Source organism: Amblyomma maculatum, chromosome 2 (assembly GCF_055883805.1).
Source record: "Amblyomma maculatum isolate TAMU_Amacu chromosome 2, ASM5588380v1, whole genome shotgun sequence".
Classification (NCBI taxonomy): domain Eukaryota; kingdom Metazoa; phylum Arthropoda; class Arachnida; order Ixodida; family Ixodidae; genus Amblyomma; species Amblyomma maculatum.
In genome coordinates, this window is record NC_139345.1 from 113,096,619 (window position 1) to 113,114,579 (window position 17,961).

General features: G+C 46.2%; 1 pseudogene; it reads left to right on the top strand.

The window, feature by feature from the left end:
• Positions 1-7,742: 7,742 nt before the first annotated feature.
• On the top strand, positions 7,743-9,550 carry LOC146199586 (eukaryotic translation initiation factor 4E-1A pseudogene; annotated as a pseudogene).
• Positions 9,551-17,961: the final 8,411 nt, after the last annotated feature.

A 17,961-nucleotide genomic window follows, 5' to 3' on the forward strand; every position in this document is an offset into this window, starting at 1 on the left:
TTCCTGAGGAGACAGATGAGGTGAATTGGAACTCCCATCTCTTGGAGAGCTTGCCACAATCTGCTGTGATCTACGCAGTCAAACGCTTTCGCATAATCAATAAAGCAGAAGTAGATGGATTTCTGGAACTCTCTTGCTTTTTCCATGATCCAGCGAAGGTTAGCAATTTGGTCTCTAGTTCCTCTGCCCTTGCGAAACCCAGCTTGCACGTCTGGAAGCTCCCGATCCACATACTGCTGCAGCCTACCTTGGAGGATTTTCAACATCACCTTGCTAGCATGCGAAATAAGCGCGATCGTGCGGTAGTTGGAACAATCTTTGGCACTGCCTTTCTTTGGAATGTGGATGTAAACTGACCTCCTCAAATCCTGTGGCCACTGCAGGGTTGTTCAAATCTTCTAACATAATGTATGCAGAATGTTAACCGCGTCATGGTTGAGGTTTTGAAGCAACTCAGCTGCAATGCCATCAATTCGCTAGCTTTAATCTTAGAAAGGCTGGCTAAGGCCTATTCAACTTCACTCTTCAGGATGCCCGGCTCGAGATCAGTAATCACAACCGTATTATGTTGGGTTTGCACATTCGGGTCCTTCTTGTACAGTTCTGTGTATTCCTGCCACCTCTTCTTTATCTCTGAGGCTTCAGTGAGGTCCTTGCCTTGTTTGTCCTTTATCACGCCCAGCTTAGCACAGAAGCTTCCTTTGATATCTTTGATTGTCTTATACAGAGCTCTTGTGTTCCTTAATTGGCTGTTGTCCTCAACTGCTTGGCACTGTATGTTCAGGAAGGCATTCTTATCTCTCCTTGCTATTTTCTGAAAATCCGCATTGAGAACCTTGTATCTTTCTCTTTCCCCCATAACTTTTGCCATCCTCCTTTCCTCAGCTATTTGCAAAGCCTCTTCAGATAACCAGTTTGCTTTCTTGCATTTCTCTTGCTTTGGAACTACCTTAGTAGCAACTTCTTGTATTATATCGCGAACATCAGTCCACATCTCTTCGGGCTCTCTGTCTTCTAGATCTAATTCTCGAAATCGATTCCTCACTTCCACAGCATATTCTAATGGAATTTGATCCAGATCATACCTGAAAGGCCTTCTAGTTTTCTGCGTTTTTCTCAATCGAAGCTTAATTTTGGCGACAAGAAGCTGATGATCGGTGCCACAATCGGCCCCAGGCCTTGTTTTTACTGCTTGTATAGCACTTCTCCATCTCTGCCGGCAAAGAATATAATCGACCTGATTCCTGTACAGACCGTCCGGTGAAGTCCATGTGTACAGGCGCTTCTTGTGCTGTTGAAAATGAGTATTCGCTATGGTCAGGTTGTTTCCTTGACAAAGCTCTACTAGCCTCTGCCCAGCTTCATTTGGCTCACCAAGACCGAACTTGCCTATAATTCCAGATATTTCTTCACTCCCGACCTTAGCATTCCAGTCTCCTATGAGAAAAACGACGTCTGATGATGGAGTGCGGTCTAAAAGGCATTGTAGGTCCGCATAAAATCTCTCAACGTCAGCTTCTTCAGCAGTAGTGGTCGGTGCATAGACTTGGATAACTGTTATGTTGAAAGGGTGACCTTGGATCTGAAGTGAAATCATTCGATCGTTTTTGGGGTTGTACCCTAGCACTGCTTTGCCCATTCTTCTGTTTACTATGACAGCGACCCCATTCCTTCTCTTGGATTCGTGCCCACAATAAAAGACATAATGGTCGCCGGAGTTAAATTCTCCCATTCCGGTCCACTTGAGCTCGCTGATACCCAAGATATCAATGTTCAATCTGTCCATTTCTCGCTTGACGACATCCAGTTTACCTTGCGTCATAGATCTTACATTCAATGTTGCTACGTGATATATCTCTTTGCAACATCGGACTTTCCGGTCGCTTCCCGACACATCCACAACTCAGCGTCCTTTTGGCTTTAGCCCAGCCGCTTCATTCGTCCTGGAGCTACTAGGAATCGCCCTTTGTTCATCCCCAGTAACATGTGGGACGCCTTCCAACCTGGGGGGCTCATCTTCCGGCGCCATATCATTAATGGTATTGTGACTGGCCATAGGGTTTTCTTGGCAGGAAATACTGGAGTGGATTGCCATTACCTTCTCCAGTGAATCACATTTCGTCAGAACTCTCTGCCGTGACCTGTCTATCTTGGGTGGCCCTACACAGCAGAGCTCACGACTTCATCGAGTTTCGCAAGCCCCTCCGCCACAAGGCAGGGATCCATGAAGGGAAAATAAATGGTTTTAGCTGGTTCTAACTGGTTTCAGCTGGTCCCAGCTGGTATTTAACTGAGATTATTGGTTCAAGGTGCCTATCAAGTCCCCAGTGGGTCCCATTTGGTGGCAAAGTGGAATCAAAGGGTTCTAGCTGGCTTTCAGTTGGGAGTTCGTTCCTACCAGCTGGTAAACCAACTGACCTCTGCCATTATACTGCTCGTTCATGATTAAACTGCGCAAAAAAACACGGACAAAGAAAGAAAACACGTACACACACAGAGCGCAGAACTTCCAACTTTTATTCGAATAACGCTTCGAGCATGCCTTTTATAAGCTCAAAACAACCACCACATGACACAGCCGGGATCAAAAACAGATAATTATTGACCGATACGTGTACATTATGCGCGGACACGCATTGAGGCGTTCCTAATCGCAAAGAATTCGAAGAATTGTGTGAGCACACCGTCCATTATGCTTTCTGATAAAGAAATCTCGTATTTAGAAAGGAACACTTTAAATCTTCCTTTTTAAACCCGCACCTGTACTCTTGTTAATTGTTTTTTTTTCCATCCTTCTTAGATTTTAGCCTGGTTTTTTGCCTTTTCATTGCTCGCGTCACCTTTACCTTTGTTTTTTTTTTTTTTTTTTGTTTCCATCTTTCACTCTAACTTTCAGAGTTTTAGTCTCGGCCGTTTTCTTAGTTCTTATTTCTTTTCAGCTTACGTCTTTTAGTGGCTTTTCACCTTCATCGCTTTCTGCTATTAACGTCGACTCCACGTCTCATCCCATTTGGCTGAGTAAATTTCGCTAGTAATACAGCGTTTTGTTGATGCCCTCACTTGTGGTATTGGTAGTATCTTCACTTTCAGGATTTTTATTCTTCCGGTTCCCTTGTTAACCTTTTATCAAGGTTGAATGGTGCGTAAGCTCGCATACACTGGTGTAGTTTAGATTGGCGCTCTGGCGGGTCCGCGCATCATGTACATGTATCTGTCGACAATTATTTGTTTTTGATCCCGGCTGTGTCATGTGGTGGTTGTTTTGAGCTTATAAAAGGCATGCTCGAAGCGTTATTCGAATAAAAGTTGGAAGTTCTGCGCTCTGTGTGTGTACGTGTTTTCTTTCTTTGTCCGTGTTTTTTTCCGCAGTTTAACCGTGAACGACAAGCACCAACTAGCCCGCCAGAAAACCCTCCTTGAATTATACTGCTGTTGAGGTCAGTTGTGTGCTCTATTAGTCTGAGCGTAAGCGGTGAAAGCTGTGACAAAAGCAATACATTGTTAGTTTGAGATTGTGGGTGCTCACGGATAAGAACCGCCTCAATAATTTCTCGCTGCTTTGAATGGAGACGCGCGATTCTCAGGCGGGTCAACGTTGGCGATCTCATCAAGAACCTCCCCTAGCATTTGTTTCGAAAACGCTTCTAAAAATACAAATACCTTTCTTCACATGCTTAAAAGTGGAATGAAAAAAAAAAAAAAAAAAGAAAGCGGACATGTGATACGAAGACACGCCCCATTTAAAAGTTGAACACCGGTTAAATATTTGAACTCATATTTTGCCTCTTTGTGTAAACGGGTAATATTTCTGTGAATAATTAGGAGGATGTTTAGCATCATCTTAAGAGTATAGATGTGACAGCATGGCTTAAGTACATTGCGAATTGAAAATTTATTCTGTAAGCTGAAAGCAGAAAAGATGTGTGACGTTTGCTTCTGTTTTAAAAATAGAAATTATGTTCAAGATGTAAATATGTCGTTTTATATATGGGCAATCTGCGTAAAATGTAAATGTATATTACCGATTATTTGAGCGTGTTAAAACTAATTTCGTGGCAGTTTAGTAACGATTTCATTTTCCACAGGTGCCACTATATCGAAATTACGTATGCATACCAGCGCAACACAGCAAGGCACCCGTCTAAAAACGACGACACACAAGCGCTGAACTTCCAACTGATATTTAATGGGTGAAAAATGTACTTATGTACTGATTTCCCAACAACATTGTGTGTCCTCGTTCTTCGTTGTGTGTCCTGCTGTGTTGCGCTGGTATGCATACATAATGGATCACCAACTAGCCAGCTCTGTTACCCTACCATTTCGAGATTTAGCTCCCCCACATTATAACAATGTTTGGAGTAATAAACACTATTTGCAGTACTTTATATTAGCATATAGAACATAATATCTCAGTTTCTGTAGAAACACTGTTGTAGGCGATCTTCAATTTATTTTGCTGAACGACCAAGACATTTTTTTTTTTTTAGCTACAAAGTTTTCTGATAAAGCTGTATAGCTTTCCTTTGTAACCGTATGGCTGCGCTTGGGTGGATATCAATGTGTAATTACTCCCTTATTATGAATTCACAAAACGTTTAGATGATTGATAGCATATTAATTTGCGGTAAAAATTTGTGATGAGCTTATGAGCAAAACCCATATTTACTTCGTCTGTGCTCTCACGTAGCCAGTCCTGCGCTATCGAGCCAGCCAAGAAAATGACTACCCGAGATTTTTTTTTTTTTTTTTTTACGAATGCACGTTCTATATTTTAAGGGAGGATGTTGTGTGTCTTCTAATTTACTAGAATAGCTCGGTCTATATTCCAGTCTGTCCGTGTGCTCCGTGAGAAAGTATATGCGCAGGCGTTGTTCATGAGCAGTCCTCAGATTCTTCGAGTAAATATGGCGAGTGCTCTCCGTAAGAAATACTAAAACCCGTCAAATCACAAACATGGCAACAAGGAGTGGGATAGGGTGGTGGATAGTTAAAAGGGTCCTCCTAATATATATATATATTTTTTAACCGGGCTCTTATCACTGTTAACCCGGCCCTCTACAGGGCCCGTCCTGTGTATTTCTTTCTCTGTCCTCGCCATTTGTGTAGCGCTGGATACGTTTTCAGAAACCATCCTCAAACGCCTAAACCAAGCTTAACTAATGAACACTGCGGGGCAGTTGGCGGCGGGGAAGGAAGAAACAGGTATAGAAGAAGAATATGAATGAATGGAGGGGAAGTTGGAAAGGAGACCCCTCAGCAGGAGAAAGGAAGTGGTGGCAGGGTGTGGAAGGGTGCGAAAAAAAAAAAAAAAAAAAAAAAAGGGAACCAGCTGAGGGAAAGTGAAAGGCAGTAAAATAAGCAGGAAAAAGAATCAAGATAAATTTATAAACTCACGTGACACAACAAGACGGACAAATAGTAAATACGCATTTAAAAACGCTACATGTCCATTGATAGCCCTTTGCATTGAACTGGTCCTCACACACGCTTTTTTTTTTTCTTCGGGGCTTTCTAACTGGCACGAGATAATGCTGGTGCTACATTGATGAGTTGCCCAATTTTTTCACGTATTGAGAAGAATTACAAATGCAGGAATGTGCATGTGTAGGGGACATTCATCGGCCTAAGTGACGTACTTCGTTGCCGAATTTCCCTCGAGCAACGAGTGCTTGACTGAAAAAAATATTAAATGATAAAATACAAAAATAATGTGTAGTTAGAATATGTAGTCACGTTTAAATATTGGCATGATCATACTAACGTACTTGGGTTGCATGCTTACCTCTTTTTTTTCTTGACTCATGAGTGAAAATCGGATGCTTATTTTGTCAGCTGCTAGAGGCGCCTATACATCTGTCGAATTTAAGGTGTGTTTTTCGCTCCTCTATTACGAGGTCCAACACCAGCCGCACTGGAATTGTACTTACATGTCTAAATAAACGCCCTTCACTGACTGGCAATCTTTCTATTAAAAAAATTAAAACGAAACTGCATGTTTCCCCACCATTTCTGATATGTCTGCCTCGCCCTATTTCCACCCATACGTGTTTACGCCGTGCGTAACACGTGTAGGAAAAAGATTATTGAAACAGCAACCAAACTAAAGTGCAGATACGCGTTATATGTAGTGAAGTACTTCTCAACCTAGCATGAAACCTCGTCTCACATCGAAATCGTTCGACGAGCGAGAAGCTTCTTCAGGAAAAAAAAAATATATATATATATATCTTTCTAGTAGCCGAGAGTAGACGTGCGCACGACATGATTTGCAGTACCAGCGTAGCATATATTTTTCCAGAGGCAGACTCCTCCCAGCCGAACACGATCAACCGTCCGCAGCGTCGTTGGAGCGGCAGAGTTCAAAGCCTAGGGCCATTACCTCCGCCATTTACACTGTTTACAACGGGTTTCGTGCCGTGCCCAAGGATGCACTTGAATAGACCAATAATATAATGATATATGATATAATAATAGACCAGTTACAAAACCTGCAAGCCAGCTTCCATGTGAGGTAAAAATTCATGCGCAATGGCCGCAGAACCTGACTCGGGGACAATAATTGGGTGCAGTGCATGCATCTACTACACTCTACCCAGCTTCGGATGCAGTCCCTGTCGCACAGGCCATTGTGCGAGAGCAGGTATTCTGGCATTCTTGACGCGGGAAAAAAGGGGGAGCCATTCCACACTCGGGGTGTGGACAGCATGTTTTTAGTTGCTTAGTTCCAGCAGGCATGTCCATGGTCACGCGGATTGTACAAACAAACAAACAAGCGACCGACCAAACAAACAAAGAAGCAAGCAAACAAACGCGGCGCTCCAGCTTCTTAAGCTTAGCGCATGCGCCACTCTGGCCGGAGGACAGTGTAGGTTTCTTCACGCAATGACGCTGGCTTCGCCCATCACGAGGCCGAGAAGCGCTGTTAAACTTTATCGTCAGAGGTTCCCCTCCCATCTGGAGCCAAGGTCTTCTTCCGCGCATCGAGAACGGGCGATAAGACATCTCCCTTTTTTAGAACAATGTGAAGTCAAGAATGCAGGTTGGAGGGTGGGTGCGCCCAAAAAAACTATTTTGGTGGGCAGAGGTGTACTTTTCTTCCCCCTGTTTTGCGGAGCGCCGTGGAACCGCGGCGATGCGCAGCTTGTTTTCTTTTTTTTTTTTCTTTTTTTTTTTATTTTATCTCAGATTGTGTTTAGTCATATTTAGATCAAGTACAAGTACGAGACACTCCCCGTACGCTACCCATTAGCGATTCGTATCTGCGAAAATGATCACAAATGTTTGGAAAACCTGCGTTTGGCTGATATTTTTGTGTTCCTAGAAGAGGCGTGGTTAGTAAAAAGAAGGTCTTGAAATCCTGCCAAATATTTGATGCTATTGGCCGTGCTTATAAATGAGGTTATTGTAGGTCTCGATTGATGCCATGTATTTTTTTCCTCTTCAAAATCATCTTCCACAAAAATACGCGAGCATTAGTGCGCACGCTGAACAATCAGGTCCTGCCAGCACGGCACGCCTGTCACTTCTTTCCTTGCACATGCCTCCAAAACCCATTTTGTATCGCTTGTATCAATTATCGCATTCCACCGCACAACAAGTGGGTGACACTGACAAAAACCAGGCAAGCTGCAACCTGTTTGCAGCACTGGGAAAGGCAGGAGCGACCTGGTCATGGGCACTACAATAGGTAATTGTGCTCATATGCGCACAATTAACTATTATTGTGCCTAGGGGCAGGATGCACTTAGGGGCACGATTGCCTATTATAGTGAGCATGCTCTTGAATGGGTAAGGGTCCCGTGCCTTTCGTAGTGGTGCAAACAGCTCCCCTAACCTAACCCACCATACAACGCCGCTCGCACCCAAATGTATTGTCCACTAGGTCGAACAAAGCCAGGCCACGTCTCTCGCCCCTAGGGTGAGGGCACCTCGACGCGCTCGCCCTCGAGGCACCCTACTGGCCTCTTGCTTGGTGCGTCCCCCGTGACGTAGATCGGAAGGGGGTGGTAGCACCTCCTCTTCTGAGCCATGCTGCCAATCAAAGTGACGTGCTTCTAACAATACCGCCCTTGAAGGCATCCATCGCGCCTTCCTTGAACGCTTCTCAGTTCTTGTGACACAGTCGGCGGCTGTGCTACGCGTTGCTTGTTCGTCTGACACGCGCAGCGAAGTAAAACTGTCTTCGAGTATGGCGCCTAAAGGCAAGCAAGCCAAGAAGAATTCGAAAGGTTGTAAGGCAGCCAAGCTTGAACCTGCAGCCAGGCTTGAACCTGCAGCCAGGCTTGAACCTGCAGCCAAGCTTGAAGCTGCAGTCAAGCTGAAACCTGCAGCCAAGCTTGAACCTGCAGCCAAGCTGAAACCTGCGGCCAAGTTGGAACCTGCGGCCAAGTTGGAACCTGCGGCCAAGTTGGAACCTGCGGCCAAGTTGGAACCTGCGGCCAAGCTAGAACCAGCAGCCAAGCTAGAACCAGCAGCCAAGCTAGAACCAGCAGCCAAGCTAGAACCAGCAGCCAAGCTAGAACCAGCAGCCAAGCTAGAACCTGCAGCCAAACTAGAACCTGCAGCCAAGCTAGAACCTGCAGCCAAGCTAGAACCTGCAGCCAAGATAGAACCTGCAGTCACGTTAAAAACTGCAAAAGCGCCGCTGCTCGAAATTCCGTTGAAGCACCCACTCGAACATCGCTGGAGTCTCTGGTACTACAAGAACGAAAAGAGCCGCAACTGGGAAGACAACCTTGTCGAGATCTCGTCATTCGACACGGTCGAAGACTTCTGGGCCCTCTATCACCACGTGGAGCTACCCAGCAATCTACGCAGCGGGTGTGACTACTCATTTTTCAAGTCCGACATCAAGCCCATGTGGGAAGACTCTCGCAACAGGCAAGGCGGTCGCTGGATCTTCAACTTGAACAAGGGCCAGGGACCGACTATAAACAATTACTGGCTCGAAGTTCTGCTGTGCCTGATCGGGGAAAACTTTGGCGAGTTCAGCGATAACATGTGCGGTGCCGTCGTCCAGATCCGGACAAAGGTTGACAGGATCGCTGTGTGGACTGCGGACGTTCGCCATGTTGACGGGAACATCAAGATTGGGCGGACTGTGAAGGAAAGCATGCATCTTCCACCACGTTTCATCGTCCCGTATCACTCCCATGCTGACGCTCAATCAAAGCACGGCTCCTCGACGAAGGCTAAATATCAAGTTTGATTGCAACTCGGAATAACCACGGAATGGAAACATGTTAAATGAAGCCATACCAACCCATGGGAGTCTTAAAACACCGAATGGAATCCCGCGCACGTGTTTCGCGCTTTTAAGAAATGTGACCCAGTTCTGTGCATATTCTCCATTTTCATCGTATGTGTGCTGTTGTTGAACGCAGATCTTTAAAATCAATGTGTTTTCTTTCTCTTGAATGGCCCGGTGTCGAATTTAGTGTGCAGTGCCTTGTTGCCGAAGTTCGTGCTTCATGTACCACTGGATCCCCCGAAAAATAAAAGCCTCGTGGCGAGAGGCTTGACAGCCGTAGTGCTATTTGCTTCTTTCGAACCACAGATATCACGTACGCGATAAGCGCTTACTTTCAACTGCTTTTGTTATGCCATGGCCCTCGTGCAGCGTTTTTGGCTTGCAATGCCACCGTTATCGCGCGCACTTCTTGCACCCATACTCGAATGGCGAGCTTTATAATAGGGGGACCCTACCGGTTAGGGTAACAGCGAGGCGCACGCACTGAATGCTGCGATGAATTGGGTAATATTCACCATGGGGGCCCAGTTTTACTCAGAATTTTACTACTATATCGAAGTGTGGTTGTATGCAAAAGTCCACAACCCGTAGCCACCTGCCTTGAATCAGGCTGATGACCCTGTTTAGCTGTAATCGAGAGCGACAGATCCATTTCTCTGTTCCGCCGATTGTAATCTTGAACGCTTGGGTGATATCTTTTTGTTCAAGCATGACTTAGGATTGTGGTCTCATCTAGGCGAGGGCAGCGTTCTTTTGCAAAAGCAATCCATCTGTGATCGCTGATTCATGAAGGAAAGTAAGGCGTTTTTATGCTTGAATTATCTTGATTTGTCGTTCCACCACACTTTGCTAGCGTCCCGCGTTTCTGTATAAAAATCATCGCATACCCCATGTTAAAGATATTTTTTTCGTCTGGACGGCGCCCTTCAGCGGGCTTATTTCTAATATGGTTCAATTTATGCGCGATACCCCTCTGTAGTTTGATAAGATTGGATGTTTGGGGGGAGGAGGAGTTGATTTGTCATGATAGAAAATACAGCGCTTCAAGGACATCGAAATACACAAAGGGGATAAATACAAAGTGCAGGTCACTTTGTGTCTGTCCGCTGCAACGAGTACGCTAGACTTTCAATATAATTTTCGCTGGTAGAATGAAAGCGACGCGCGCGTGACGGAAACCTTGTCATAAGCTGCGAAGGCCCTGATGAACAGCCGTAGTGCGAACACGAACTTACTGTATGGAGTTCCATCTGAAGGGTTGATTGGCACTTCCTTCTAATGAACATTACTATATTGTGTGAGCTTTAATGAGGTGAAGTTTAATACATTGTGTGAACTTTACCTCATGCTTCGCACACTGGGCAGCTGACTTTTGTGGATTAATGTACTGTGTGCCATAATGAGTTTGGCTTCATAATCTTGTATCAGTCGTCCCTGATTTTGGCACACTGGGTGTGCATGCACATATCCTTGTCTCGGATGAAGGACAATGGACCGTAGCGCTGCGCGAAGCCGCCATTTTCTCCGGGATGCCATGCGAAAACAGGGGGAGGACTTTGCTACACGGGCTTTTCCAAGAAACGAAGCCCCTCGCTTTATCGAGGCGACGAACTGCTGCACAATAATTACTGCAGTGCTAGCTAGCATCTTCCAGGCCTTCGGAATGGACGCATTATATTGTTCCCGCCTCCCCCAGCTTGCCTCAACAGATAAGACAGGGCCAGGTTCACCAGCTTCTTGTTGTCATTGCCATGGTTTGAAAGAGGGGGGAGGGGGGGGGGGGGGTAGTGTGAAGGTATGTTCACAGATGACTCACGCGTCTCCGCACAGGCTGCGCGAGACCAGCCCTGCACTCAACTAGTGTTTGGAAAATAAATCCAACTCACTACTATAAACTTCATATACTATAACATGGACCTTCTCCCAGTAGCGTGCTCTATTGCGCTACCGGTAGAAGGTCCATTTACAGGCAGGCCCGTTCAACTGTATTGCCCAGGCCTCAGCGGCCGCTATTCGATGGCGGAGAAAAGCAAGGCGCCCGTGTGCTGTGCGTTGTCAGTGCACGCTAAGAACCCCAGGTGGTCGAAATTTCCGGAGTCCTCCACTACGGCGTCTCCATAGCCTGAGTTGCTTTGGGACGTTAAACCCTTTTTAGAGGCTACACTTTTTGTGATAAAGAAGTACGTGTATTGGCATATGTGACCAGGAAAGTGTGAAAGAAGTGGTAAAAGAGGCCGTAAATTTTTGTGATGAGAGCTGCTGTGCAATAAGCTGGCCAAAGCGTTTTGAATTTTGTAAGGAAACTGGCAAGTCGCGCCGGAAGTGTATTGCAGAATGAAATGGGTAGACACGCCAGGAAAGTACCTTGGCGTGCCGCTAATCCACTACAGAGAGAGCAAAAAATAATGGTCCGACGAGGCCGAGTGCGTCAAGGCTCAGACAAACAAGTGGAGTGGTCACATTTTTTCTGTGTTTGCAAAAGCTACAGTGTGCAATACGTTTTTAATAGCGAAGATTTTTTTTATGTTCTGCAAGTGTTATCTTTTCCGAAAATTTCCCTGCAAAAGTTGCACAGAGTGTTCGCAACATTTATTTGGGCGTCGACATGCGAACCCTCCAGCCGATGCAATCTGTTCCACAAAGTGCGCGACGGAAGGCTAGGATTATCGCATTTATTTCTGAGACAGATAGTGACCAGATTCTTTTTCTTGCGACAACAAAGTGATTTTCTCAGAGCTGTTATCCAAGTGCGATTGTCAGAATCAATGCCTGATTATAGTTTAGTGTCGTCTTTGTCTGCAGTGGGTTAAGTCCTTTTTTGCAAGAAGTTGTTTCAGCAGTCAGTATTCTTAGGGTCGAAATTTTCAAATGAGTATTTAGCCATTATAATAAGGAAAAAGATGTACAAAGACCTGCCCGATGTGTTTTTGCCAGTGCCTGTTTATCGCAGGGCCCAGAACACTATGTGTTGTAAAGAGTGGAAGGAATGCCGGTGAAGCCTTCAGTGCGATCTTTCTTTTTTGAATTGTATACTGGAACCCTTCCAGGAAAGTCATGGTTGCAGAGCAAAGGTCTTTTCGTAACATGGTCGGTAGAATGTATTATATGTAACTATTGAAACTATTGAGCATATCTTTCTAGACTCTCACGATGCTGTTTTTCTTTGGGATGTCTTGAAACGCACCCTGAAAAAAAAAAAACAGTTACCTTTGACGCCTTTTGGACTACATTTCCTACCATGTACAGAACCAGGTGAAGTTCCTTGCGACCTGTTAATGCTGCTCTGCATGCACAGTGTATGGCGCACTCGAATGGATGTCAGGCCTGAACACATTGTTGTGCATCCTGCCACACAGGATGTTTTCGGACAGCAAGCTCCTCACTCCACACACACACACACACACACACACACGAAGGCAGGAGAACTGCGCGTGCTCGGGTGCTTGGTGCACAATATGGTTCCGAACTCGGCGTGTTCTACGTTGATGTCACAGGTCCGACTTCGTCGGGTCACTACACGGCAGCCATACTGCACCAGAACTTGCAAACCAATGGGCTCTGCTTTCGCGCCGAGAGTGCCCACCGGACTGATGAAGTCGCTATCGCCCTCGCAATCGTAGGCCCGCAACGCAAGGTTGTGATTTCAGACTCGCGTTTCGCTTGCAAGAGCTGTCAGAACTCACCTGTGTTCTGTACCCTATAACATGCTCTACAACGCCGTCGGATACTCCGAACCCTCACCTAGACGCATCTTGTGGGTGCCGGCCCACCAGGGACTCCCAGGTAACGAAGTTGAGATTGCGGCTACCCGAGCGCTTAACCTCCGGGCACCTACATCCGCGTCCTCCTCAACCGATGATCCTAGCCGACCGCTCCTGCGGTTTCGAGAAATCGTCGAGCACTACAGACAGGCATTGCCAGCTTCCTCCACCGGCAAAGGGCCGGGCTACCGAAGGCATTCTGCGACGGCTACAGACGAATAACACCGCCAAGGCTGCTCGCTATGATCCTAAAGCGAATTCTTTGTGCCCACACTGTGACGAGCTCTGTTCTCTATCCCGCATGGTGTGGGCCGGTCAACGCAGTCACCCCACTTCCCTCCCCCGGCTTGGGAGACCTTCCTCCTCGAGTGCGGAGGCACAAGCTGCTCTCGCACGCCGGGCTCGAAAGGCGATGGGATTTTGCAGCATCCCGGACTAGGGACGCGGACTGAGAAGATGCCGACATTCATCATCTACACCGGCTCATCCTCTTGCAGAATAAAGGTTTTGTAGCGAGAGCTACATTGCCCACAGTGTTGCCATTTTGCAGTGCCTGTCCGTGACTGTGCAAAGAGCGAAAAAAGAAGAGTAATTAAGAAGGAGAAGAAGACAGATAACTCGGTAGTTGTTAGAGGCGAACAACAACAGCGAGTTGCAAGGACAGAAGGTTTTTTCGAACGTTGTGACGGTGGTGTCATACCACTAGAAGTCTTCTACACCAGAATGAGAATGGTCAACGACGAGAGGCAAGGGGTGCTCATTTATTTTTTTTTTTTTTTTCATTTATTTGTCCCTTAAAGGCCCGAAGGCATTACATAAGGGGGGGGGGGGGCGTACATACAGACAAACTAAAAGCAAGAAATAAACATACAAAAAGAAAACAAGGAACAGTTGGCACTTCGGTGTCGCAGTATGAATATGTTTATGAGAAGTGATTAGCCAGTTTCTCGCGGAAAAGGCGGCGATCGGAGCATGTAATTACGTTGTCGGGAAGGCCATTCCAGAGCACTATGGCGTAGGGAAAAAATGAACTGCTCATTGCGGAGGTGCGGGTTTTAATGCGTGCGATTGGGTTACTGTGGTTTAGGCGGGATGACGTACGTGGGGGTGGCTGCAGCAACAAATGTCTTGGTGAGCGATAAAAGAAAGAGTGAAAGAGGCATAGCCGGGAAATAACATGGCGAGTTGCTAGTGTTTGAAGGCCGAGGGATCGTTTTAGTAATGTTACGCTGGTATTTCTTGAGTACTGCGATGTAATAAAACGGGCGGCGCGATTTTGAATGGCTTCAAGGTCTGAGATGAGATACGATTGTGATGGATGCCACACAGATGACGCGTACTCCAATTTAGGACGTACGAATGTTATGTATGCCAGCTTTTTTACTTCAGGTGATGCAGATTTTAGATTGCGCCGGAGAAAACCAAGTGTGCGTGATGCTTTGGAACAGATGGTCTAAATGTGTGTTGTCCATGACAGCGATGATGTGATGTGTGCTCGTAGGTATTTATAAGATGATGTTCTCGTGACGGCGACCGATTTTATGTTGTAAGTGCTATCAATAACTGTGTTTTTGCGGCAGAATGATATTGTCACGTACACGGTGACTAAGGATACCAATGATAGCAGGGGGTAGCCCAGACACAAGAACACAGCAGCACAGACGCAAACGTGCAAGCGACACTTTTGTCGTCCTCTTCAACTTCGTCCTCCTTTTACACCTCAGTCATGCGCCACCTGGCAACGCTAGGTGGCATTACCCCCTCCCTCCGAAAAAAAATGAGAAGGGCCGGTAAAAATGGTGTGAAAAGCAAGAGAGTGGTCACAGCGGGTGGCCATGCGCTATCGGTGGTAGTACGGCTTCAGTCGCACAATGTGCACAATGTCCGAGCTGTGCTTTCGACGTTTTGGTTGTGTGGCACCGTCTGGGATAACTTCATAACTAAGGTCACTCACACGGCGCAACACTTTGTACGGCCCGAAGTAGCGGGAAAGGAGTTTCTCTGACAAGCCTGGACGGCGAACTGGTGTCCATACCCAGACTTGATCTCCAGGCTTGTAGTCAACCTGGCGGTGCCGGAGGTTGTAACGGTGCGCGTCAGTGGTCTGCTGCTGCCCAATGTGCACACGGGCGAGCTGGCGGGCTTCCTCAGCACGGATGGCATATTGCTGGGCATCTGAGGATAGCTGGTCATCATCTGGGCACGGGAGCATGGAATCGAGCATGCTCTGAACTTCGCGTCCGTAAACAAGTCGAAATGGTGTGAAGCGCGTTGTCTCTTGTAAGGCTGTATTATACGCAAATGTAACGTACGGCAGCACCTCGTCCCAGGTCTTGTGCTGCACATCGACGTACATTGCCAACATGTCCGCAATCGTCTTATTCAATCTTTCTGTAAGGCCATTGCTTTGTGGATGGTACGCTGTGGTTTTGCGATGGGTCGTGCAACTCAGCTCAAATATGCGGTCGATCAGCTGTGATGTGAAAGCTGTCCCTCTGTCGGTAATGACGTAGGAAGGGGCGCCATGCGGCAAGACTATGTTGTGCATGAAAAACTCTGCTACTTCGGAAGCTGTGGCATGAGGGATTGCCTTTGTCTCAGCGTATCGAGTCAGGTAGTCAGTAGCGACTACTATCCATTTGTTTCCGGCCTGCGACAAAGGGAAAGGGCCAAGGAGATCCATTCCAATTTGGTCGAACGGAATGCGGGGTACTTTAACGGGCTTGAGAAATCCGGCAGGCTTCTGGGGCGGTGTTTTACGGCGCTGGCATTCGCGACAGCTTCGTACATAGCGTTTCACTGCTGCGGAAAGTCCTGGCCAGTAATACATGTTGCGCACTCGAGCAAGAGTCCGTGAGCAACCCAAATGACCAGACGTTGGTTCATCATGGCAAGCAAGGAGAATATCCTCACGGAGCTCGCATGGCACTACCAGAAGGTAAGTTCTGTCTTGGCTCTGGGAGTTTCTTTTATACAATACGCCTTGCCGTATGCAGAAAGAACCAAGGTGCCGAGATAGGTGTCGAGGCAGAATCGTATCACGCCCTTCCAGATAATCGATGAGTGGAAGGATGTCTGGATCAGCTCTTTGTCGATCCCTGAGCTCAGATGCGCTGAGGGCTCCTAGAAAACCGCTATCGTCATCGGCTGTAGTATCGCCAGTGTCAACGGGTGCTCGTGACAGCGTGTCGGCGTCTTCGTGTTTGCGGCCGGACTTGTAAACGTGCAAGCGACACTTTTGTCGTCCTCTTCAACTTCGTCCTCCTTTTACACCTCAGTCATGCGCCACCTGGCAACGCTAGGTGGCAATATGTATTGGCATTTATTTAGATTAAGAGGCATGTGCCATTTGTCACACCACGCTGAGATAGTGGTTAGATCCTGTTGAAGAGCGGCAATGGCGCTAGCGCCGTGGATGGGGCTGTAAATTACGCAGTCATCTGCGAATAAACGTAGCTTTGATTTTATGTTGATCGGTAGGCCATTGATGTAGATGAGGAATAAAAGAGGTGATAAGCCTGCACCTTGAGGTACGCCGGATGTTACATCGGAAAAAGCTGAGCGACAGTTATTAACACAGGTGAACTGCTTACGTCCTTTAAGGAACTGCTCTAGCCAGGAGAGCAAGGTTTGTGGAATGCCGAGCGATGACAACTTAAAAAGAAGAAGATTATGGGAAACACGATCAAATGCTTTTGAAAAGTCGAGAAAGATAGCGTCGATCTGGACAAGGTTATCTAAGTATTGTAGAATGTCGTGGATGAATTCGGCGAGCTGGGTCTCACATGACAGCTGCTTCCGGAAGCCGTGTTGATTCGGATAGAAAAAGTTCATTGATTCTAGGTGGGTCATAAGATTGGAAAAAATAATGTGCTCAAGTAGTTTAGACGGTATACTAGTAAGGGAAATGGGACGATAGTTGTTAGGGCACGAGCGGTCATCCGATTTAAATATGGGTATAATTTGAGCTTTTTTCCAATCGTCAGGGACAACCCCGGTATCTAAGGATTGCGTAAAAATTAGATGCAGTACCTGGCTAGACAATGAAATGGTATTTTTTAGTAGCGTGCTGTTAATTTGATCGCAGCCGGCAGATGTAGATATTTTCAGTGAGGCAATAAGCTTTGATACACCATCAGGGTTAATTTCGATTTTAGGCATTTCTGAAAGTGAGATTTCTGGAATGTGTTCATTAGCAGTAACGTTAGCAGCGGAAAAAACTGACGTAAAGTAATTGTTGAGCGCGGTCGCACAGTCATCGCTTTTGATTGGTTCTCCATCAGCATCTAGGAGTTGTACATGGCGATCTTGTCGTTTATTAGATAGCATGCGCCAGAATTTGTTGGGGTTAGAGTGAAGGATTGATAGTAAATCTTGAGAGTAAAACTTATCTTTAGTACTTGTCAGTTATGTGGTATACTGTTGGGCGCACAAGCGATATTTTTCCCATGCTAAGTGACTATTTTGAAGTTTTGCTGTTCGATACAGGCGCTTCTTTTTGCCAAGGAGAGACTTGAGGCGTTTGTTAAACCATTGATTCTTGGTATCTGATTTAATAAGTAGTGTTGGAACGTGCTTATTTTCCAAATGTAGTAGGGTGTCTTTGTACAAATTCCAGTTCGAGTTAGGTGTGCGATTTAGATAGGTGCAACGAAAGTTGTCGAAAAATTTTTCAATATCATTGTTCATAGCATCAAAATCAGCCCTTTTGTAGTCTTTTATCAGTTTGCTGGTTGGTGATTTCTTCTTTTAAGGTAGCGTCGTAGAGATGTGGTCGCTTAATCCAGGAAGGACAGTAATGGATTTTACGTCGTCCGGGTGACTTGTGAGCAAGAGATCTAGGATGTTGTCTCCTCTCGTTGGACTTGTTATCACTTGCTGAAGGTTAAAGTCAAGGGTTAGTTCTGGAAAAAGTTTCTGTTCGTTTGCAGGTGTCGAACTTAGTGT